This window comes from Oncorhynchus kisutch, linkage group LG1 (assembly GCF_002021735.2).
Source record: "Oncorhynchus kisutch isolate 150728-3 linkage group LG1, Okis_V2, whole genome shotgun sequence".
NCBI classification, from domain to species: domain Eukaryota; kingdom Metazoa; phylum Chordata; class Actinopteri; order Salmoniformes; family Salmonidae; genus Oncorhynchus; species Oncorhynchus kisutch.
In genome coordinates, this window is record NC_034174.2 from 7,918,825 (window position 1) to 7,944,633 (window position 25,809).

Sequence of the window (25,809 nt, forward strand, 5' to 3'; positions counted from 1 at the left end):
TCTCTGGTGCATCTCTCTCGCTCTCTCTCTCTCTCGGTCTCTGGTGCATCTCTCTCTCTCTCTCTCTCTCTTAGTCTCTGGTGCATCTCTCTCTCTCTCTCTCTCTCTCTCTCTCTCTCTCTCTTAGTCTCTGGTGCATCTCTCTCTCTCGGTCTCTGGTGCACCTTCTCTCTCTCTGGTTGCATCTTCTCTCTCTCTCTCTCTCTCTCTCTCTCGTCTCATCACTCTCTCTCTCTCTCCTCTCTACTCTCTCTCGGTCGTCTGGTGCATTCTCTCTCTCTCTCTCTCTCGGATCTCCTCGTCCTGGGATCTGCTCATAACATACTGTTATCTCCATGTCCTAGATGTGAGTTAGTTTAGTAGTGTGCCGACAAGTACATCTGTGATTGGTCTACAGTACTAGATCGGCTGATTACTATACAGTGAGAGTGCAGTCATTACCCATTCGCTCTATTCCTTTTCCAGAATCCCTCTACCTTCTCCATCCCCCCATTCCCCCTTCCTCCCCCATTCCCCATTCCTCCTTCCTCCCCCCCATTCCCCCTTTCCTCCCCCCATTCATCCTTTCCTCCCCCCAAGTCCCCCCTTCCTCCCCCCATTCCTCCTTCTCCCCCCCCCATTCCCCCTTCCTCCCCCCCATTCCCCCTTCCTCCCCCATTCCCTTCCTCCCCCATTCCCCCGTCCTCCCCCCAGTCCTCCTTCCTCCCCCCATTCCTCCTTCCTCCCCCCCATTCCCCCTTCCTCCCCCCATTCCTCCTTCATTCCCCTATCCCCCCCCCCATTACTCCTTCATTCCCCCTTTTCTCCTTCATTCCAGTTCCTCCTCCTATCCCCCCCATTACTCCTTCATTCCCCATTCCCCCCCACCCCCCCATTACTCCTTCATTCCCCCTGTTCTCCTTCATTCCCCATTCCCCTCCATCCCTCCCCCATTCCTCCAGGCCTTCATTGCTTCTTCCCAAAGCTAGGCCCACCTTCGTCTACGATGTCACTACATACATAGGATGCATTTCTTTTTCTTATTGTATGTCTTCCAACGTACCACCAGTACTTAGTACTCCAGCTGGTGAACTTTACTCTATAGGCCTAAAACACCTTTAATCTTCACATCGCTGGACTCAGGGTGATACAAAATTAAGGTAGTTTAGTGTAGAGGCGGCAGGTATCCTAGTGGATAGAGTGTAGAGGCGGCAGGTAGCCTAATTGATAGAGCGGCAGGTAGCCTAGTGGATAGAGTGTAGAGGCGGCAGGTAGCCTAGTGTTTAGAGCGGCAGGTAGCCTAGTGGATAGAGTGTAGAGGCGGCAGGTAGCCTAATGGATAGAGCGGCAGGTAGCCTAGTGGATAGAGTGTAGAGGCGGCAGGTAGCCTAGTGGTTAGAGCGGCAGGTAGCCTAGTGGATAGAGTGTAGAGGCGGCAGGTAGCCTAATGGATAGAGCGGCAGGTAGCCTAGTGGATAGAGTGTAGAGGCGGCAGGTAGCCTAGTGGTTAGAGCGGCATGTAGCCTAGTGGATAGAGTGTAGAGGCGGCAGGTAGCCTAATGGATAGAGCGGCAGGTAGCCTAGTGGATAGAGTGTAGAGGCGGCAGGTAGCTAGTGGTTAGATCGGCAGGTAGCCTAGTGGATAGAGTGTAGAGGCGGCAGGTAGCCTAGTGGTTAGAGCGGCAGGTAGCCTAGTGGTTAGAGCGGCAGGTAGCCTAGTGGATAGAGTGTAGAGGCGGCAGGTATCCTATTGGATAGTGCGGCAGGTAGCCTAGTGGTTAGAGCGGCAGGTAGCCTAGTGGATAGAGCGGCAGGTAGCCTAGTGGTTAGAGCGGCAGGTAGCCTAGTGGTTAGAGCGGCAGGTAGCCTAGTGGATAGAGTGTAGAGGCGGCAGGTAGCCTAGTGGTTAGAGCGGCAGGTAGCCTAGTGGATAGAGCGGCAGGTAGCCTAGTGGTTAGAGCGGCAGGTAGCCTAGTGGATAGAGCGGCAGGTAGCCTAGTGGTTAGAGCGGCAGGTAGCCTAGTGGATAGAGTGTAGAGGCGGCAGGTAGCCTAGTGGTTAGAGCGGCAGGTAGCCTAGTGGATAGAGCGGCAGGTAGCCTAGTGGTTAGAGTGTAGAGGCGGCAGGTAGCCTAGTGGTTAGAGCGGCAGGTAGCCTAGAGGTTAGTGTAGAGGCGGAAGGTAGCCTAGTGGATAGTGTAGAGGCGGCAGGTAGCCTAGTGGATAGTGTAGAGGCGGCAGGTTAGCCTAGTGGATAGTGTAGAGGCGGCAGGTAGCCTAGTGGTTAGAGCGGCAGGTAGCCTAGTGGTTAGAGCGGCAGGTAGCCTAGTGGATAGAGTGTAGAGGCGGCAGGTAGCCTAGTGGTTAGAGCAGCAGGTAGCCTAGTGGTTAGAGTGTAGAGGCGGCAGGTAGCCTAGTGGTTAGAGTGTAGAGGCGGCAGGTTAGCCTAGTGGATAGAGTGTAGAGGCGGCGGGTATCCTAGTGGTTAGAGCGGCAGGTAGCCTAGTGGATAGAGTGTAGAGGTGGCAGGTAGCCTAGTGGTTAGAGCGGCAGGTAGCCTAGAGGTTAGTGTAGAGGCGGAAGGTAGCCTAGTGGATAGTGTAGAGGCGGCAGGTAGCCTAGTGGATAGTGTAGAGGCGGCAGTAGCCTAGTGGATAGAGTGTAGAGGCGGCAGGTAGCCTAGTGGTTAGAGCGGCAGGTAGCCTAGGGTTAGAGTGTAGAGGCGGCAGGTAGCCTAGTGGTTAGAGTGTAGAGGCGGCAGGTAGCCTAGTGGATAGAGTGTAGAGGCGGCGGGTATCCTAGTGGTTAGAGCGGCAGGTAGCCTAGTGGATAGAGTGTAGAGGTGGCAGGTAGCCTAGTGGTTAGAGCGGCATGTAGCCTAGTGGTTAGAGTGGCAGGTAGCCTAGTGGATAGAGTGTAGAGGCGGCAGGTATCCTAGTGGTTAGAGCGGCATGTAGCCTAGTGGTTAGAGCGGCAGGTAGTCTAGTGGTTAGAGCGGGAGGTAGCCTAGTGGTTAGAGGAGGCTGGTAGCCTAGTGGTTAGAGAGGCAGGTAGCCTAGCGGTTAGAGCGGGAGGTAGCCTAGTGATTAGAGGAGGCTGGTAGCCTAGTGGTTAGAGAGGCAGGTAGCCTAGCGGTTAGAGCGGCAGGTAGTCTAGTGGTTAGAGCGGCAGGTAGCCTAGTGGTTAGTGGAGGCTGGTAGCCTAGTGGTTAGAGCGGCAGGTAGCCTAGTGGATAGACGAGGCAGGTAGCCTAGTGGTTAGAGCGGCAGGTAGCCTAGCGGTTAGAGCGGCAGGTAGCCTAGTGGTTAGAGGAGGCAGGTAGCCTAGTGGTTAGAGCGGCAGGTAGCCTAGTGCTGAGAGCGGCAGGTAGCCTAGCGGTTAGAGCGGCAGGTAGCATGGCGGTCAGAGCGGCAGGTAGCCTGGTGGTCAGAGCGACAGGTAGCCTAGCGGTTAGAGCGGCAGGTAGCCTAACGGTTAGAGCAGCAGGAGCCTAGCGGTTAGAGCTGCATGTAGCCTAGTGGTTAGAGCGACAGGTAGCCTAGCGGTTAGAGCGACAGGTAGCCTAGCGGTTAGAGCGGCAGGTAGCCTAGCGGTCAGAGCGGCAGGTAGCCTAGCGGTCAGAGTGGCAGGTAGCCTAGCGGTCAGAGCGGCAGGTAGCCTAGCGGTCAGAGCGACAGGTAGCCTAGCGGTCAGAGCGACAGGTAGACTGGCGGATAGAGTGGCAGGTAGCCTAGTTAGAGCGGCAGGTAGCCTAGCGGTCAGACTGACAGGTAGCCTAGCGGTTAGAGGGGCAGGTAGCCTAGCGGTCAGAGCGACAGGTAGCCTAGCGGTCAGAGCGACAGGTAGCCTAGCGGTCAGAGCGACAGGTAGCCTAGTGGTCAGAGCGACAGGTAGCCTAGCGGTCAGACCGACAGGTAGCCTAGCGGTTAGAGCGACAGGTAGCCTAGCGGTCAGAGCGTTGGGCCAGTAACCGAAAGGTTGCTAAATCGAATATAAGAGCTGACAAGGTGTAAATCTGTCATTCTGCCCCTGAACAAGGCAGTTAACCCACCATCATTGTAAATAAGAATTTGTTCTTAACTGACTTGCCTAGTTAAATAAAGGTTCAAAAATGAAAATGTACATTTCAAAAGGCTTTATCTATTCCTTATTTACCACAAGTCTTTTCCTTTATCAGCCAACTCTAACTTTTAGAAACATGAAGAGCCCTGCATTGTGCTGGTAGGTATGTCTGTTGCTAAGTGGTTATTGACAGGAATTTTTAATTCCATCACAGTGAATTAACATAAAAATAAACACTGGCCTCTCAGGAACAGGAACATATTATTGGTACAGAATAATGTAGGTGTTGTTCCTGTTTCTAAATATACGAGTGAAAGACTTGGGGACACGTGTGGTATCCAAACGGTTTCTCGATGATCCAGAGGAGGCCACCAGTACATTAGTGTTACTACAGTCCCCTGTTAGGTCACGTGTTGGGGGCACGGAGTCTGACTGATTGAGGTTTTGTTTTCGTGTTTTTTTTTTGTTAAACCCATAACCACTAGGCTACCTGCCGCCTCTACACTCTAACCACTAGGCTACCCTGCCGCCTCTACACTCTAACCACTAGGCTACCTGCCGCCTCTACACTCTAACCACTAGGCTACCCTGCCGCCTCTACACTCTAACCACTAGGCTACCCTGCCGCCTCTACACTCTAACCACTAGGCTACCTGCCGCCTCTACACTCTAACCACTAGGCTACCTGCCGCCCCTCCACTCTAACCACTAGGCTACCTGCCGCCTCTACACTCTAACCACTAGGCTACCTGCCGCCTCTACACTCTAACCACTAGGCTACCTGCCGCCTCTACACTCTAACCACTAGGCTACCCTGCCGCCTCTACACTCTAACCACTAGGCTACCTGCCGCCTCTACACTCTAACCACTAGGCTACCTGCCGCCTCTACACTCTAACCACTAGGCTACCTGCCGCCCCTCCACTCTAACCACTAGGCTACCTGCCGCCTCTACACTCTAACCACTAGGCTACCTGCCGCCTCTACACTCTAACCACTAGGCTACCTGCCGCCTCTACACTCTAACCACTAGGCTACCTGCCGCCCCTCCACTCTAACCACTAGGCTACCTGCCGCCTCTACACTCTAACCACTAGGCTACCTGCCGCCTCTACACTCTAACCACTAGGCTACCTGCCGCCTCTACACTCTAACCACTAGGCTACCTGCCGCCTCTACACTCTAACCACTAGGCTACCTGCCGCCTCTACACTCTAACCACTAGGCTACCCTGCCGCCTCTACACTCTAACCACTAGGCTACCCTGCCGCCTCTACACTCTAACCACTAGGCTACCTGCCGCCTCTACACTCTAACCACTAGGCTACCTGCCGCCTCTACACTCTAACCACTAGGCTACCTGCCGCCCCTCCACTCTAACCACTAGGCTACCTGCCGCCTCTACACTCTAACCACTAGGCTACCTGCCGCCTCTACACTCTAACCACTAGGCTACCTGCCGCCTCTACACTCTAACCACTAGGCTACCCTGCCGCCTCTACACTCTAACCACTAGGCTACCCTGCCGCCTCTACACTCTAACCACTAGGCTACCTGCCGCCTCTACACTCTAACCACTAGGCTACCTGCCGCCTCTACACTCTAACCACTAGGCTACCTGCCGCCCTTCCACTCTAACCACTAGGCTACCTGCCGCCTCTACACTCTAACCACTAGGCTACCTGCCGCCCCTACACTCTAACCACTAGGCTACCTGCCGCCTCTACACTCTAACCACTAGGCTACCCTGCCGCCTCTACACTCTAACCACTAGGCTACCTGCCGCCTCTACACTCTAACCACTAGGCTACCTGCCGCCTCTACACTCTAACCACTAGGCTACCTGCCGCCTCTACACTCTAACCACTAGGCTACCTGCCGCCTCTACACTCTAACCACTAGGCTACCCTGCCGCCTCTACACTCTAACCACTAGGCTACCCTGCCGCCTCTACACTCTAACCACTAGGCTACCTGCCGCCTCTACACTCTAACCACTAGGCTACCTGCCGCCTCTACACTCTAACCACTAGGCTACCTGCCGCCCCTCCACTCTAACCACTAGGCTACCTGCCGCCTCTACACTCTAACCACTAGGCTACCTGCCGCCTCTACACTCTAACCACTAGGCTACCTGCCGCCTCTACACTCTAACCACTAGGCTACCCTGCCGCCTCCACACTCTAACCACTAGGCTACCCTGCCGCCTCTACACTCTAACCACTAGGCTACCTGCCGCCTCTACACTCTAACCACTAGGCTACCTGCCGCCTCTACACTCTAACCACTAGGCTACCTGCCGCCCCTCCACTCTAACCACTAGGCTACCTGCCGCCTCTACACTCTAACCACTAGGCTACCTGCCGCCCCTACACTCTAACCACTAGGCTACCTGCCGCCTCTACACTCTAACCACTAGGCTACCCTGCCGCCTCTACACTCTAACCACTAGGCTACCTGCCGCCTCTACACTCTAACCACTAGGCTACCTGCCGCCTCTACACTCTAACCACTAGGCTACCTGCCGCCCCTCCACTCTAACCACTAGGCTACCTACCGCCTCCACACTCTAACCACTAGGCTACCTGCCGCCTCTACACTCTAACCACTAGGCTACCTGCCGCCTCTACACTCTAACCACTAGGCTACCTGCCGCCTCTACACTCTAACCACAAGGCTACCTGCCGCCTCTACACTCTAACCACTAGGCTACCTACCAAATCTCATCTGTCGGATAAGAAAGTGGTTTTGACGATAGCAGTTACTTTTATTTTTTAAATGTACTTTATTTTATTTTATTGTTTCTTTTATCTTTTCTTATAAAAATCACTTTTTACGAGGGAGAGGCCCGAGATCCCATAGCGCAGTTCCACAACATTTTATCTCTCTATCAGACATCAAATTCACCAAAGTGGTCTTCCTTTTTAATGGACCTAAGAGTCATTCCGCTTCTCCTGGTGTCACTAAAGGTTTATGTGATCCGAGACTTGCTTTGCACAGTCTGAAGCGCACATCACCAGACCTGGGTTCAAATAGTATTTGAAATAATTTGAAATATTTAATCTGGGCTTGATTGAGCTTGACTGGCTTAATGGAACCAATAGAATAGTTGCAAAAGTGCAAACCCCGACCATCTGGCAGTTCAGGCAGGCTAAAGCAAACGCTCAAAGTATTTGACTAATTTCAAATGGTATTTGAATCCAGGTCTGGCCATCATAGAGACATTCAGCTGACATTTGTGCTCTGGGACATTGGCTGGTAACGGTGAGGAAGTTGGTTCACGCTTGGATGAATATTCATTGTGAAGTGTTTAAAATCAAGATGGATGCCAGTTGGGCTTAAACTAAACAGGTCATGTATTTCTGACTGTGTGTGTGTGTGTGTGTGTGTGTGTGTGTGTCGATGTGTTGGTGTGTGTGTGTGTTGGTGTGTGTGTGTGTAGAAAGTCTGTGACCCTTACAAAGGTCTTCTGGCAGGCATTGCTGGAGAATGTGAGGCATTCTCAGACTAAATCTTCAATATTTGCCATGTCCTGTGCAATTTGCTGGCAGCTATATGTGTTTATGTGTATGTGTGTGTGTGTGTGTGTGTGTGTGTGTGTGTGTGTGTTTGTGTGTTTATGTGTGTGTAAACATGCGAGTGTATACTTCATTCACTAAAGTCAATCTCTCTTCTCTGTTTGCACGTCAATGCTTAAAGAAGGTCTGTGTGTTTTCTGTGAATTCAAAATGACAAGCAGTAATCATCTGGACTGAAGGAGTGTTTTTGCATTGAATGTAAAAATGAAAACCCTATATTTTCAAGATTTGTAACCCATAATTCGGTATCTGCTTGGTTTAATCAAGCAAATGACTCATGTTGTGTATCATCTAGGGACTGAGTCCCAAATTGCAGCATATTCCCTGTCTAGTGCACTACCTTTGTCCATAGCCCTATGGCTCTGCTTAAACGAAGTGTGCTAAATAGGGAATAGGGTTGCCATTTTGAGACATGATCCTGGAGTCAGATGAAATAAAGAACATATATATTATTTTACAGGATTTAATTTCCCTCGTATATATTCAAACCTCCGTGTCTCTCCTCTCATCCTTCAGCTCATCAGCACCAGACACATCTGAGACAAACACAGTGTGTGTGTGTGTGTGTGTTTTTGTGCTCTATGCTTAAAAAAAAAGATCTAGTAGCCAGAAGGATAATGATGCACATGACACCAGAGAGACATGATCCCAGTCACCAGACAAACATAGCCTGTGTCCCAAATGGAACATAGAGCTCTGGTCAAATAGAGAACAGGGGGCCATTTGCGACGAGAGCACAATGTTCTCTAACTCCCATTACCGTACTGTCGTTAGCTGATGAATCTATTAGGAAGGAGACACAAGCACACACACACACACACAGACAGACAGGCAGGCAGGCAGGCAGGCAGGCAGGCAGGCAGGCAGGCAGGCAGGCAGACAGAACAACTAGCAAATACACACAAATCTAAAGGGGTGAATGAGAATATGTCCATATAAGTATATGAATGAGCGATGGCCGTGCGGCATAGGCAAGGTGCAATAGATGGTATAGAGTACAGTATATACAGTTGAAATTTGAAGTTTACATACACTTAGGTTGGAGTCATTAAAACTAATTTTCCAACCACTCCACAAATGTATTGTTTACAAACTATAGTTTTGGCAAGTCGGTTAGGACATCTACTTTGTGCATGACACAAGTCATTTTTCCAACAATTGTTTACAGACATATTATTTCACTTATAATTTCAAATGGCCGCCGTTTTACGGTCTCATAACCAATTGTGCAACAACAACAACAACAAGCAGGATTCAAACGATATTCTCCAAACACCCCACAGGGCAGACATCCCAATTATTTGCAAAAGGAAGCGATGCAGAGGACGAAGAGCCGGATGCCACGTCCGGACCCGCAGAAGACAACTAGGAAAGCTGTCGGTACCGTCAATATTACTCGCCAACACGCAGAGAACGAAGAGCTGGATGCCTCGTCCGGATCCGCAGAAGACAACTAGGAAAGCTGTCGGTACCGTCAATATTACTCGCCAACACGCAGAGGACGAAGAGCTGGATGCCTCGTCCGGATCCGCAGAGGATGAAGAGCTGGATGCCTGGTCCAAATCTCTATCAACATGTTGAATGTGCAACCAGAGGGCAAAAAATTCTAGATCACCTGTACAGTAATCATTGGACAATAAACTAGACGAGGTAAGATCACGAATATCCTACCAACGGGACATCAAAAACTGTAATATCCTATGTTTCACGGAATCGTGGCTGAATGACGACATGGTTATTCAGCTAGCGGGATATACGCTGCACCAGCAGGATAGAACAGCACACTCCGGTAAGATGAGGGAGGGGGGGGGGCTGTGCATATTTGTAAACAACAGCTGGTGCACGAAATCTAAGGAAGTAGAGTATATTGTGATAAACTGCAGGCCACACTACTTGCCTAGAGAGTTCTCAGCTATACTTTTCGTGGCTGTTTATTTACCACCACAGACAGATGCTGGCACTAAGACCGCACTCAGTCAGCTGTATAAGGAAATAAGCAAACAGGAAACCACTCACCCAGAGGCGGCGCTCCTAGTGGCCGGAGACTTTAATGCAGGGAAACTTAAATCAGTTCTACCAAATCTCTATCAACATGTTGAATGTGCAACCAGAGGGCAAAACATTCTAGATCACCTGTACTCCACACACAGAGACGCGTACAAAGCTCTCCCTCGCCCTCCATTTGGTAAATCCGACCACAACTCTATCCTCCTGATTCCTTCTTACAAGCAAAAATTAAAGCAGGAAGCACCAGTGACTCGTCTATAAAAAAATTGTCAGATGGTTAGATGAAGAAGATACTAAACTACAGGACTGTTTTGAGGTCTACTACACCTGTTGTATTCAGCATTTTACTGTAAGGTCTACTACACCTGTTGTATTCAGCATTTCACTGTAAGGTCTACTACAACTGTTGTATTCAGCATTTCACTGTAAGGTCTACTACACCTGTTGTATTAAGCATTTCACTGTAAGGTCTACTACACCTGTTGTATTCAGCATTTCACTGTAAGGTGTACTACATCTGTTGTATTCAGCATTTCACTGTAAGGTGGACTACACCTGTTGTATTCAGCATTTCACTGTGAGGTCTACTACACCTGTTGTATTCAGCATTTCACTGTAAGGTCTACTACACCTGTTGTATTCAGCATTTCACTGTAAAGTCTACTACACCTGTTGTATTCAGTATTTCACTGTAAGGTCTACTACACCTGTTGTATTAAGCATTTCACTGTAAGGTCTACTACAACTGTTGTATTCAGCATTTCACTGTAAGGTCTACTACACCTGTTGTATTCAGCATTTCACTGTAAGGTCTACTACACCTGTTGTATTCAGCATTTCACTGTGAGGTCTACTACACCGGTTGTACTCAGCATTTCACTGTAAGGTCTACTACACCTGTTGTATTCAGCATTTCACTGTAAGGTCTACTACACCTGTTGTATTCAGCATTTCACTGTAAGGTCTACTACACCTGTTGTATTCAGCATTTCACTGTAAGGTCTAATACACCTGTTGTATTCAGCATTTACGCTTTGCAACTACACATGGGGACAAAGATTTCACTGTAAAGTCTACCTACAACTGTGGTATTCAGCATTTCACTGTAAAGTCTACCTACAACTGTGGTATTCGGCATTTCACTGTAAAGTCCTACAGACCTATATCTATCCTACCCTGCTTTTCTAAGGTCTTCGAAAGCCAAGTTAACAAACAGATTACCGACCATTTTGAATCTCACCGTACCTTCTCCGCTATGCAATCTGGTTTCAGAGCTGGTCATGGGTGCACCTCAGCCACACTCAAGGTCCTAAACGATATCATAACCACCATAGATAAGAGACAATACTGTGCAGGCATATTCATCGACCTGGCTAAGGCTCTCTACTCTGTCAATCACCACATTCTTATCTGCAGACTCAACAACCTTGGTTTCTCAAATGACTGCCTCGCCTGTTTCACCAACTACTTCTCAGACAGAGTTCAGTGTGTTAAATCGGAGGGCCTCTTATCCAGACCTCTTTCAGTCTCTATGGGGGTGCCACAGGGTTCAATTCTCGGGCCGACTGTCTTCTCTGTATTCATCAATAATGTTGCTCTTGCTGCTGGTGATTCTCTGATCCAAGTTTACGCAGACGACACCATTCTGTAAACCTCTGGCCCTTCGTTGTACACTGTGTTTACTAACCTCCAGATGAGCTTCAATGCCATACAACTCTCCTTCCGTGGCCTCCAACTGCTCTTAAATGCAAGTAAAACTAAATGCATGCTCTCAACTGATCACTGCCCACACCTGCCCGCCCGTCCAGCATCACTACTCTGGACGGTTCTGACTTAGAATATGTGGACAACTACAAATACCTAGGTGTCTGGTTCAACTGTAAACTCTCCTTCCAGACTCACATTAAGCATCTCCAATGCAAAATTACATCTAGAATCGACTTCCTATTTCGCAACAAAGCATCCTTCACTCATGCTGCCAAACATACCCTTGTAAAACTGACCATCCAACCAATCCTCGTCTTCGGCGATGTCATCAACAAATTGGATGCAGTCTATCACCGTGCCATCCGTTTTGTCACCAAAGCCCCATATACTACCCACCACTGCGACCTGTCTGATCTTGTTGGCTGGCCCTCGCTTCATACTCGTCGCCAAACCCACTGGCTCCAGGTCATCTACAAGTCTCTGCTAGGTAAAGCCCCGCCTTATCTCAGCTCACTGGTCAGCATAGCAGCACCCACCCGTAGCACGCGCTCCAGCAGGTATATCTCACTGGTCACCCCCAAAGCCAATTCTTCCTTTGGCCACCTCTCCTTCCAGTTCTCTACTGCCAATGACTGGAACGAACTGCAAAACTTTCTGAAGCTGCAGACTCTTACCTCCCTCACTAGCTTTAAGCACCAGCTGTCAGAGCAGCTCACAGATCACTGCACCTGTACATAGCTCATCTGTAAATAGCCCATCCAATCTACCTCATCCCCATACTGTATTTATTTATCTTGCTCCTTTGCATCCCAGTATCTCAACTTGCACATTCATCTTCTGCACATCCTATCCAGTGTTTAATTGCTGCATTGTAATTACTTAGCCTATTTATTGCCTTACCTCTCTTATCCTACCTCATAGGCACATGCTGTATATAGATCTTTCTACTGTATTATTGACTGTATGTTTTGTTTATTCCATGTGTAACTCTGTGTTGTTGTATGTGTCGAACTGCTTTGCTTTATCTTGGCCAGGTCGCAGTTGCAAATGAGAACTTGTTCTCAACTAGCCTACCTGGTTAAATAAAGGTTAAATATATATTTTTTTAACTCAAACTGAAAAAGCGTGTGCAAGCAAGGAGGTCTACAAACCTGACTCAGTTACACCAGCTCTGTCAGGAGGAATGGGCCAAAATACACACAACGTATTGTGGGAAGCTTGTGGAAGGCAACCCAAAATGTTTGACCCAAGTTATACAGTTTAAAGGCAATGCTACCAAATACCAATTGAGTGTATGTAAACTTCTGACCCACTGGGAATGCGATGAAAGAAATAAAAGCTGAAATAAATAATTCTCTCTACTATTATTCTGACATTTCACATTCTTAAAATAAAGTGGTGATCCTAACTGACCTAAGACAGGACATTTTTGCTATGATTAAATGTCAGGAATTGTGAAAAACTGAGTTCACATGTACTTGGCGAAGGTGTATGTAAACTTCTGACTTCAACTGTACATATGATATGAGTAATGTAAGATATGCAAATATGATTAAAGTGGCATTATTTAAAGTGGCATTGTTTAAAGTGACTAGTGATCCATTTATTAACGTGGCCAGTGATTGGGTCTGAATGTAGGCAGCAGCCTTTCTGAGTTAGTGATTGCTGTTTAGCAGCCTGATGGCCTTGAGATAGAAGCTGTTTTTCAGTCTCTCGGTCCCAGCTTTGATGCACCTGTATTGACCTCGCATTCTGGATGATAGCGGGGTGAACAGGCAGTGGCTCGGGTGGTTGTTGTCCTTGATGATATTTTTGTCCTTCCTGTGACATTGGGTGCTGTAGGTGTCATGGTGGGCAGGTAGTTTGCCCCCGGTGATGCGTTGTGCAGACCGCACTACCCTCTGGAGAGCCTTGTGGTTGAGGGCGGTGCATTTGCCGTACCAGGCGGTGATACAGTCCGACAGGAGGCTCTCGATTGTGGATCTGTAAATGTTTGTCAGAGTTTTGGGTGACAAGCCACATTTCTTTACCCTCCTGAGGTTGAAGAGGCACTGTTGTGCCTTCTTCACCACACTGTCTGTGTGGGTGGACCATTTAAGTTTGTCTGTGATGTGTACACCGAGGAACTTAAAACATTCCACCTTCTCCACTGCTGACCCTTCGATGTGGATGCGGGGCTGCTCCCTCTGCTGTTTCCTGAAGTCCACAATCATCTCCTTTGTTTTGTTGACATTGAGTGAGCGGTTGTTTTCCTGACACCACACTCCGAGAGCCCTCACCTCCTCGTCTTGTCGTTGTTGGTAATCAAGCTCACTACTGTTGTGTTGTCTGCAAACTTTATGATTGAGTTGGAGGCGTGCATGGCCACGCAGTGGTGGGTGAACAGGGAGTATAGGAGAGGCTGAGCACTCACCCTTGTGGGGCCCCAGTGTTGAGGGTCAGCGACGTGGAGATGTTGTTTCCTACCTTCACCACCTGGGGGCAGCCCGTCAGATAGTCCATGACCCACTTGCACAGGGCGGGGTCGAGACCCAGGGCCTCCAGCTTGATGGTGAGCTTGGAGGGTACTATGGTATTGAATGCTGAGCTGTAGTCAATGAACAGCATTCTTACATAGGTATTCTTCTTGTCCAGATGAGATAGGGTAGTGTGATGGCGATTGCATCGTCTGTGGACCTGTTGGGGCAGTATGCAAATGAATAAGTCCCTAAACACACCAGCCAGCTGGTCTGTTCCTGCTCTGAGGACCCGGCTTGTGATGCCGTCTGGGCCAGCAGCCTTGCGAAGGTTAACACATTTAAATGTTTTAGTCACGTCGGGCCACGGAGAAGTGGGGGGCAGTCCTTGTTAGCAGGCCACGACGGTGGCACTGTATTATCCTCAAAGCGGGCAAAGAGGTTGTTTAATTTGTCTGGAAGCGTGACGTCGGCGTCTGTGACGTGGCTGGTTTTCTTTTTGTAGTCCGTGACACAGACAAACTGAATTGGTCCACTCACACAGACAGCATCGTGAAGAAGGCGCAGTAGTTGTGTTGAATTGCAACACCACTTTGCCCCTGTACCGGCATTTCTCTGTTTTGATTGCCTTGCAGAGGGAATAACTACACTGTTTATATTCAGCCATATTCCCAGACCTCTTTCCATGGTTAAATTCAATGGTTCGCGCTTTCAGTTTTGCGTGAATGCCGCCATCCATCCACGGTTTCTGGTTAGGGTAAGCTTTATTAATAGTCACAGTGGGTACAAGATATCCAATGCACTTCTTTATAAATTCACTCACTGAGTCAGCGTATAGATCGATGTTATTCTCCGGAACAGTACGCGTGATCAAAACAATCCTGCGTGGATTCTGATTGGTCAGACTAGTGTTGAGTGGTTCTAGTCACTGGTACATCCTGTTTTAGTTTCTGCATATAAGACGGTAGGAGCAAGATGGGGTCGTGGTCGCATTTGCCGAAGGGAGGGCGGAGGAGGGCTTTTGCATGCTGTGATCAAGAGTATTACCCCCGCACGTAGTGCAATCAATATGCTGATAGAATTTAGGTAGCCTTGTTCTCAAATTTGCTTTGTTAGCCTCTTGGAACTACCGCTCCCGGATCCAGGAGAATTGTCATCGACACTAATTAGCATAACGCAACGGACAAAAAATATTACTAGAAAATATTCATATTCATGAAATCACAAGTGAAATATATTGAAACACAGCTTAGCCTTTTGTTAATCACCCTGTCATCTCAGATTTTTAAATTATGCTTTACAGCCAAAGCAAGACAAGCATTTGTGTAAGTTTATCGATAGCCTGGCATAGCATTATGCCTAGCTAGCAGCAGGCAGCTTGGTCACGAAAATCAGAAAAGCAATCAAATTAAATCGTTTACCTTTGATGAGCTTTGGATGTTTTCACTCACGAGACTCCCAGTTAGATAGCAAATGTTCCTTTTTTCCATAAAGATTATTTTTGTAGCCGAAATAGCTCCGTTTGTTCTTCACGTTTGGCTGAGAAATTGACCGGAAATTGCGGTCACGACAACGCCAAAAAATATTCCAAATTAGATCCATAATATTGACAGAAACATGGCAAACGTTTTTTTTATAATCAATCCTCAAGGTGTTTTTCAAATATCTATTCGATAATATATCAACCCAGTCAGTTGGCTTCTTAGTAGGAGCGATAGAAATAATGGCCGCATTTGTCTATTACGCACATATCACTCTGAGAGCCACCAGCTGACCACTGACGCAATGTTGTCGCTCACATTCATTTTTCAAAATAAAAGCCTGAAACTATGTCTTGTGACACTAGACACATTTAGGGAAGCCATAGAAAAAGGAATCTGGTTGATATCTCATTCACTGCTCAATAGGGACGCATAGGAACGCAGAAGAGTCCCTTCCTGATTGGATTTTCTCAGGCTTTCACCTGCAATATCAGTTCTGTTATACTCACAGACAATATCTTTACAGTTTTGGAAACTTTAGAGTGTTTTCTATCCCAAGCTATCCCAATTATATGCATATTCTGTTATCTGGTCCTGAAAAATAGCCTGTTTACTTTGGGAACGTTATTTTTCCAAAAATGAAAATAGTGCCCCCTAGTTTCAAGAGGTTAAAATCAATAAATAACAATAATAACAATAAATAAACAATAAATGCAGCCTCAAGATATATGTCTTCCAGTTGAGTCCAGCGAAGTTCCTTGAGGGCCGTCTTGGTGTCTGCTTGATGAGGAATGTACATGGCTGTGACGATAACTGACGAGAATTCTCTTGGGAGGTAATATGGCCGGCATTTAATTGTAAGGAATTCTAGGTCGGGTGAGCAGAAGGATTTGAGTTCCTGTATGTTGTTATGTTTACACCATGAGTCGTTAATCATGAGGTATGCACCCCCGCCCTTCCTCTTCCAAGAGAGTTGTTTACCTCTGTCGGAGCGATGCACGGAGAAGCCCGGTGGCTGAACCGATTCCGACAACATATCCCGAGAGAGCCATGTTTCCGTGAAACAGAGAATGTTACAATCTCTGGTGTCTCTCTGGAAGCCAACCCTTGCTCAAATTTCGTATACCTTGTTGTCAAGAGACTGGATATTGGCGAGTAGTATGGAGTGGCGGGCGATGTGCACGTCTACGGAGTCTGACCAGGAGGCCGCTTCGTCTGCCCCTTCTGCGGCACTGTTGTTTTGGGTCGGTTTCTGGGATTAGATCCTGTCACGGTGTGTTTTGGGCTCTCTTGCGCAGATAATTACGGGTTTCATCCCGTGTGTTAACCATTGTGCGCTAGTGTTATTTATCCGAGGTACTCCTCACTCTTTTGTTTGGGTTTCAACCCTGTGTTTTTGTTACGTGTTTGTTTGGTCTTCGTCCCAGTACCTTTACACGGCACGCCATAATTTGAGTTTAATAAAAAAACGATTACGCATTCCTGCGTCTGTCTCCCGAATCAATCATACCAATGTGACAATCAGTGAATTGAACAATGTATTGTACTGGAAGAAGTAGAAGGACACACCCACATTGGAGTCTATAAATGTTCCAATCTATCAGGGAATGGGTAGTAGTGGAAGAAGTGGGAGAAGGGCACGCACTCCCACAGACCTAGGCTATACCATGAAGAGAAGAGAGGTGGACAACAGCAGAGTAACTCTGCTAAGTGCTATTCTTAAGTGCTACTTCTTTATCGTACAGTAGCTGAGAGAAAGGCCATTTACCAGCACACAGTGCATTGCCTAGTCAGGTTAAAATACCATACTTTGACAAGGCTATAAGTGCAGTACAATCAGTAAAATTGACGGCGGCACTTTCTATACCGCTAGTAAAATGTGATGTGGCATACAGGCTAATCAAACATGTCCCTGGCCACACAGTTGGAATCAAATCTAATCAAAATCAAATGTTATTCGTCACATGCTTCGTAAACAACAGGTGTAAACTAGCACCACTAATTACAGGTGTAAACTAGCACCACTAATTACAGGTGTAAACTAGCACCACTAATTGCAGGTGTAAACTAGCACCACTAATTACATGTGTAAACTAGCACCACTAATTACAGGTGTAAACTAATTACAGGTGTAAACTAGCACCACTAATTACAGGTGTAAACTAACACCACTAATTACAGGTGTAAACTAGCACCACTAATTACAGGTGTAAACTAACACCACTAATTACAGGTGTAAACTAGCACCACTAATTACAGGTGTAAACTAACACCACTAATTACAGGTGTAAACTAGCACCACTAATTACAGGTGTATACTAACACCACTAATTACAGGTGTAAACTAGCACCACTAATTTTCATGTTTGGTCTCTGACACTTTGCCCCGTTTTAGTTACGTATAGCATGGTTATGACTTCAATCAGGCCCGGTATTTGTGACAAGCACTTCAGCAAATGACATGAACAGGAAGTGAAGAGAGATTCTGAGTGATAGACTGTCTGCCATATAGACATGACTTCTCTGTTGTTTATCTGAGAACAGGTGACAGGAATTGAGGAGAATTTCTGAGTGACTGACTGTCTGTCACATAGAAATGACTTCTCTGTAGGTTATCTGAGAACAGGTTACTATTACAAATCTCTGGGGGTGAGAGGGTCTGGGGCTGACACTTTTCTCTCTCTCTTTGTCTCTCTCTCTCTCTTTCTCTCTCTTTCTCTCTCTCTTTCTAAGTACATTCTCTCTGTCAGTACACCTCTCTTTCTCTTTCCCTATCAATTTAAGGGCTGTATTGGCATGGAAACGTATGTTTACATTGCCAAAGCAAGTGAAATAAATAATAAACAAAAGTGAAATAAACAATAAAACAATAACAGTAAACATTACATCACAAAAGAATAAAGACATTTCAAATGTCATATTATGTCTATATACAGTGTTGTAACGATGTGGAAATAGTTAAGGCACGGAAGGGCTTAGTTCACTACTCTCTCTCTCTCTCTCTCTCTCTCTGGTGTCTCTAGCTTAGTTCACTACTCTCTCTCTCTGGTGTCTCTAGCTTAGTTCACTACTCTCTCTCTCTGGTGTCTCTAGCTTAGTTCACTACTCTCTCTCTCTCTCTCTCTCTCTCTGGTGTCTCTAGCTTAGTTCACTACTCTCTCTCTCTCTGGTGTCTCTAGCTTAGTTCACTACTCTCTCTCTCTCTGGTGTCTCTAGCTTAGTTCACTACTCTCTCTCTCTCTCTCTCTCTCTCTGGTGTCTCTAGCTTAGTTCACTACTCTCTCTCTCTCTCTCTCTCTCTGGTGTCTCTAGCTTAGTTCACTACTCTCTCTCTGTTTTCTCTCTGGTGTCTCTAGCTTAGTTCACTACTCTCTCTCTCTCTCTCTCTCTCTGGTGTCTCTAGCTTAGTTCACTACTCTCTCTCTCTCTCTCTCTCTCTCTGGTGTCTCTAGCTTAGTTCACTACTCTCTCTCTGTTTTCTCTCTGGTGTCTCTAGCTTAGTTCACTACTCTCTCTCTCTCTCTCTCTCTCTCTGGTGTCTCTAGCTTAGTTCACTACTCTCTCTCTCTCTCTCTCTCTCTGGTGTCTCTAGCTTAGTTCACTACTCTCTCTCTGTTTTCTCTCTGGTGTCTCTAGCTTAGTTCACTACTCTCTCTCTCTCTCTCTCTCTCTGGTGTCTCTAGCTTAGTTCACTACTCTCTCTCTCTCTCTCTCTCTCTCTGGTGTCTCTAGCTTAGTTCACTACTCTCTCTCTGTTTTCTCTCTGGTGTCTCTAGCTTAGTTCACTTCTCTCTCTCTGTTTTCTCTAGCTTAGTTCACTACTCTCTCTCTCTCTGGTGTCTCTAGCTTAGTTCACTACTCTCTCTCTCTCTCTCTCTCTGGTGTCTCTAGCTTAGTTCACTACACTCTCTCTGTTTTCTCTCTGGTGTCTCTAGCTTAGTTCACTACTCTCTCTCTCTCTCTCTCTCTCTCTGGTGTCTCTAGCTTAGTTCACTACTCTCTCTGTTTTCTCTCTGGTGTCTCTAGCTTAGTTCACTTCTCTCTCTCTGTTTTCTCTAGCTTAGTTCACTACTCTCTCTCTCTCTGGTGTCTCTAGCTTAGTTCACTACTCTCTCTCTCTCTCTCTCTCTGGTGTCTCTAGCTTAGTTCACTACACTCTCTCTGTTTTCTCTCTGGTGTCTCTAGCTTAGTTCATTACTCTCTCTCTGTTTTCTCTAGCTTAGTTCACTACTCTCTCTCTCTCTCTCTCTCTCTGGTGTCTCTAGCTTAGTTCACTACTCTCTCTCTGTTTTCTCTAGCTTAGTTCACTACTCCCTCTCTCTCTCTGTGTTGTCTCTAGCTTAGTTCACTACTCTCTCAATTCAATTCTATTCAATTCAATTCAAGGGGCTTTATTGGCATGCGAAACATGTGTTTAACATCCAAAGCAAGTGAGGTAGATAATATACAAAAGTGAAATACACAATAAAAATTAACTGTAAACATTACACACACAGAAGTTTCAAAACAATAAAGGCATTTCAAATGTAATATTACGTATATATACAGTGTTGCAACGATGTACAAATGGTTAAGGGTACACAAGGGAAAATAAACAAGCATAAATATGGGTTGTATTTACAATGGTGTTTGTTCTTCACTGGTTGCCCTTTTCTTGTGGCAAAATCTTGCTGCTGTGATGGCACACTGTGGAATTTCACCCAGATATGGGAGTTTCTCAAAATGTTCTCAAAATCTGGGTGTTTGTCTGTGTGTGTGTGTGTGTGTGTGTTTGTTTCTGTGTGTGTGTGTGTGTGTGTGTGTGTGTGCATGTGTGTGTGTGTGCGTGTTTGTTTCTGTGTGTGTGTGTGTTTGTTTCTGTGTGTGTGTGTGTGTGTTTGTTTCTCTGTGTGTGTGTGTGTGTGTGTGTGTTTGTCTCTGTGTGTGTGTGTTTGTTTCTGTGTGTGTGTGTGTGTTTGTCTCTGTGTGTGTGTGTGTGTTTGTCTCTGTGTGTGTGTGTTTGTTTCTGTGTGTGTGTGTGTGTTTGTCTCTGTGTGTGTGTGTGTGTTTGTCTCTGTGTGTGTGTGTGTGTTTATCTCTGTGTGTGTGTGTTATATACATACATTTATTACAACAGAGTGCAGAGTATCAAAAACATGTTCTCCAGCTCAAATACGCAGTATATAATGAAGTATGTGTATTAATACCAGTATATAATGAAGTATGTGTATTAATACCAGTATATAATGAAGTATGTGTATTAATACCAGTATATAATGAAGTATGTGTATTAATACCAGTATATAATGAAGTATGTGTATTAATACCAGTATATAATGAAGTATGTGTATTAATACCAGTATATAATGAAGTATGTGTATTAATACCAGTATATAATGAAGTATGTGTATTAATACCAGTATATAATGAAGTATGTGTATTAATACCAGTATATAATGAAGTATGTGTATTAATACCAGTATATAATGAAGTATGTGTATTAATACCAGTATATAATGAAGTATGTGTATTAATACCAGTATATAATGAAGTATGTGTATTAATACCAGTATATAATGAAGTATGTGTATTAATACCAGTGTATCAGATAACCACATAGCAACTGCTGTAAGTAATCGTTCACCTCCAGCCTATCAGAGGGATCATATTACACCACTTGTTACCAACGTGTGATTACACAATGACAACGTAGTAGACTAGCTGTACTGATGCATTTTCTCTGCAGTGTAAATAAATGTTAACGACATTATATTCCAAGGCTTCCTGTTATTCCCCAGTTCTTCGGTCTTGAGTTCAAAGTTCAAGTAACTAGAAGATCTCACGGTCTCCCTTTCGTATTTGATGTTTGTCCTTATACTTAACCTATACTTATACTTAACCTATACCTATACTTTACCTATACTTAACCTTATACTTAACCTATACTTATACTTATACTTAACCTATACTTATACTTAACCTATACTTATCCTTAACCTATACTTATCCTTAACCTATACTTATACTTAACCGATACTTATACTTAACCTATACTTATCCTTTTGTTCGATTAATTCCGTCAATATATATCCAAAATGTCCATTTATTTGGCCCGTTTGATGCAGAAAAACACCGGTTCCAACTTGGCAACTTTGCCAAAACATTTCAAACTACTTTTGTAATACAACTTTAGGCATTTTAAAATTTTAATAATCGATCAAATTGTAGACGGGACAATCTGTGTTCAATACAGGAAGTCGACAAACGCTACTTATCTAGTCATGCGCCTTCTCAAAAAGTACACTTCAAATGACACACATTCAAAATGGTCGAACTTCTTCATTACACAAAGGAATAACCTCAACCGATTTCTAAAGACTGGTGATATCCAGTGGAAGCGGTAGGAACTGCAAACAAGTCCCTTAGAAATCTAGTTTCCCAATGAAACATCATTGAATAGACAGTGACCTTAAAAAAAAAATTCTGAATGCTTTGTCCTCGGGGTTTAGCCTGCTACATAAGTTCTGTTATACTCACAGACATGATTCAAACAGTTTTAGAAACTTCAGAGTGTTTTCTATACAAATCTACTAATAATAGGCATATTTTATATTCTGGGGATGAGCAGCAGGAAGTTGAATTTGGGCATGCTATTTATCCAAAAGTGAAAATGCTGCCCCCTATCTTGAAGAAGTTTTAAACAAATTCTGAATTGCCCTAACAATTTTTTCATCAACCCCTACAAAAATTATAATCCACACAATAATTCAAAATGTCTGTCGCTGCAAGATTATTTTCCTTTATTTTGTATTTTGGAGGGAGTTTGAGGAAATAGGAGACAGTTGTAGGGCTTGGAGGGAGTTTGAAGACAGTTGTAGGGCTTGGAGGGAGTTTGAAGACAGTTGTAGGGCTTGGAGGGAGTTTGAAGACAGTTGTAGGGCTTGGAGGGAGTTTGAAGACAGTTGTAGGGCTTGGAGGGAGTTTGAAGACAGTTGTAGGGCTTGGAGGGAGTTTGAAGACAGTTGTAGGGCTTGGAGGGAGTTTGAAGACAGTTGTAGGGCTTGGAGGGAGTTTGAAGACAGTTGGAGGGCTTGGAGGGAGTTTGAAGACAGTTGGAGGGCTTGGAGGGAGTTGGAGGAGATAGGAGCCAGTTGGAGGGCTTGGAGGGAGTTGGAGGAGATAGGAAACAGTTGGAGGGCTTGGAGGGAGTTTGAGAAGATAGGAAACAGTTGGAGGGCTTGGAGGGAGTTTGAGGAGATAGGAAACAGTTGGAGGGCTTGGAGGAGTTGGAGGAGATAGGTCACAGCTGGAGGAAGTTGAAGGAGATGGAGGGAGTTGGGGGAGATATGAGACAGTTGATGGGAGTTGGAGGAGATAGGAGACAGTTGGAGGGTTTGGAGGGAGTCGGAGAGAGGATAAAGTTGGAGGGAGATGGAGGCAGGAGAGAGCTAGTCCACATTTCAAAGGGCTGTCAGATACGCAGACAGAACATAACTAATGAAGGGAGGAAGCTGTGTGTGTGTGTGTGTGTTCAAACGCAAAGTGTTTAAACTCTGGTGCTCAAACACTAGGCATGCCCTGGAGCTGTTGTCAGAGGACAGACTAGGGTTCCCCAGCCACATCATAATTCACACGGGCATAAAGAGAACACAGCAAGAAAGGGTGGCCACAGCACTCAGGGGAGTGATTGAAAAATCTTCTTCCACTTTCCCCAACGCACAAGTGGTATTCGCCACCCTGATACCACCAAAAGACATTCACCTAGCCACCATACAGCGGGTGAATGCAAGCATTTCCCGGCACTGTGCCTCAAAACCTAATGTCTACCTGGCCCACCACTCCACCTTGGACTTGAACAGCCTTTATGACCATGTCTACCTCTACAAGGCAGCAATTCCAACCTTTGCCAGGACACTGAAGGACGTCACCCTCAACTGCAGCCCCCAGCGCCTCACACAGGAGCAACAGAGCAACGGACACCACACCCAGACCAGCGAGACCCCCTCCCAGACCAGTAAGACCCCATCCCAGACCAGCGAGACCCCCTCCCAGACTAGTAAGACCCCCTCCCAGACCAGGGATACCCCCTCCCAGACCAGCGAGACCCCCTCCCAGACCAGTGAGACCCCCTCCCAGACCAGCGAGACCCCCTCCCAGACCTGCATCGAGAGAACCCACACTAAGATGACCTACACTCAGACCCCAGCTTCACCAGCCAAACCCCAACCAGCTGACACCACCCCAAACAAACCCTGGCCACACCCTATATAGGTCACACCCTATATAGGCCCCCCCCCAGATTAGACCTATGCCCTTCTACCCCCCCCCCCCCATGCCCCCCGCCCCTGCAGCAAGGACCTCAACATGACAGATGCACATATGCCCAGGCCATGAGCCGAGCAACAGGCCCAATCCCACTAATACACCCGCCCCACTAATGCACCCGCCCAAGCCCCATCTTGTGACCTAAGAGGTATGTATCAGATGCTCAACATGCTCTGCTCACACCTACTGTAATGGTCAGGGCCTAAAACACATAAAAACAACACTAGACACTATGGAACACAGAGCTTTTACTATCTGATCCTGGAATATACAAGGTCTGAGGTCATCTGCCTTTGGCCTATAGAGCGGGAGCTCAGACTTCATCAAAGAAATTGGAAATATAGACATTGTTATACTACAAGAAACATGGTATAGAGGAGACAGACCCACTGGTTTCCCTCTAGGTTACAGAGAGCTGGTAGTCCCATCCACCAAACTACCAGGTGGGTGGTATAAAGGAGACAGACCCACTGGTTGCCCTCTAGGTTACAGAGAGCTGGTAGTCCCATCCACCAAACTACCAGGTGTGAAACAGGGAAGGGACTCAGGGGGTATGCTAATTTGGTATAGAGCAGACCTAACTCACTCAATTAAATTAATCAAAACAAGAACATTTTACATTTGTCAAGAAATTCAAAAGGAAATTATCTCAACAGGGAAACATTTCCTCCTGTGTTCTACCTTTATCCCCCCACTAGAATCCACATACCTTAATGAAGACAGCTTCTCCACTCTGGAGTGGGAAATAAATACTTTCCAGGCCCAGGGATGTGTGCAAGTCTGTGGTGACCTAAATGCCAGAGCTGGACAAGAACCTGACACGCTCAGCACACAGGGGGACAAACACTTGCCTGGAGGTGACAGCATTCCCTGCTTTATCTTGGTCAGGTCGCAATTGTAAATGAGAACTTGTTCTCAGCTGGCCTATCTGGTTAAATTAAGGTGAAATAATTTTTTTAAATTAAAAATAAATATGCCCCCCTAGGCACAACTATGACAACATAAACAGCAAAAATATGTCACAACTCCTGCAGCTGTCACACGCTAGGTCTGTACATAGTCAATGGCTTCGAGGAGACTCCTACCTATAGCTCAGGAAAGTAGTGTGGAAACCTACCAAAAGACAATTAGGCAACAACAAATTCAATCCCTTTTAGACAATTTCCTGGACAAAACATTCCACTGTAATAGTGAAGGTGTAAACTTGGCAGTATATTTGACCTCTCAGCTTCCCAATCAAATCTAAAAATGTCAAGCAGAAAACCAATGACAAATGGTTTGATGAAGAACATAAAAACCTATGAAAGAAATTGAGAAACCTATCCAATCAAAAACATAGAGACCCAGAAAACCTGATCCTACGGCTTCACTATGGTGATATACAGAAATACAGAAATACACTACGGAAAAAGAAGGAACAGCACGTCAGAAATCAGCTCAATGTAATTGAAGAATCCATAGACTCTAACCAATTCTGGGAACATTTGAAAAAACTAAACAAACAACAACATGAAGAGTTATCTATCCAAATCGGAGATGTATGGGTAAACCACTTCTCCAATCTTTTTTGGCTCAGCAAAAAACATTTACTTGATCAAATACAAATCTTAGAATCAACAGAAACCACTGAATTCTCCAATTACCTTGAATGAACTACAGGACAAAAAAACAAATCCTCCAACCCAAAAAGCCTGTGGTGTTGATGGCATCAAAATCAAATCTAATCACATTTTATTATTATTATTATTATTATTATTATTATTATTATTATTATTTACAAATACAACAGGTTTTCACTGTGAAATGCTTCCTTACAAGCCATTAAACAACAAATTCCAATTGGCTATACTAAACTTCTTTAACATCATTCTTACCTCTGGTATCTTCCGTAATATTTTGAACCGAGGACTGATCACTCCTGGAGACAAATATGACCCCATAACTACTGCGGGATATGCTGTCACACCCTGATCTGTTTCACCTGTCTTTGTGCTTGTCTCCATCCCCCCTCCAGGTGTGGCCCATCTTCCCCATTATCCCCTGTGTATTTATACCTGTGTTCTCTGTTTGTCTGTTACCAGTTCGTTTTCTTTGCTCTTTGCTCAAGTCAATTAGCGTTTTGTGTCTCAGCTCCTGCTTTTCTCTCTTTCTCACCCCTCCTGGTTTTGACCCTTGCCTGTCCTGACTCCGAGCCCTCCAGCCTAACAACTCTGCCTGCCCCTGACCCTGCCTGCAGA

The 25,809-nt window shown here is 45.9% G+C and overlaps 1 protein-coding gene across 1 annotated transcript in view; it reads right to left on the bottom strand.

Moving 5' to 3' along the window:
- LOC109881109 (acid-sensing ion channel 1) overlaps positions 1-25,809 on the bottom strand; it is a 414,829-nt gene that overhangs the window by 114,447 nt on the left and 274,573 nt on the right. The window lies entirely within an intron of this gene.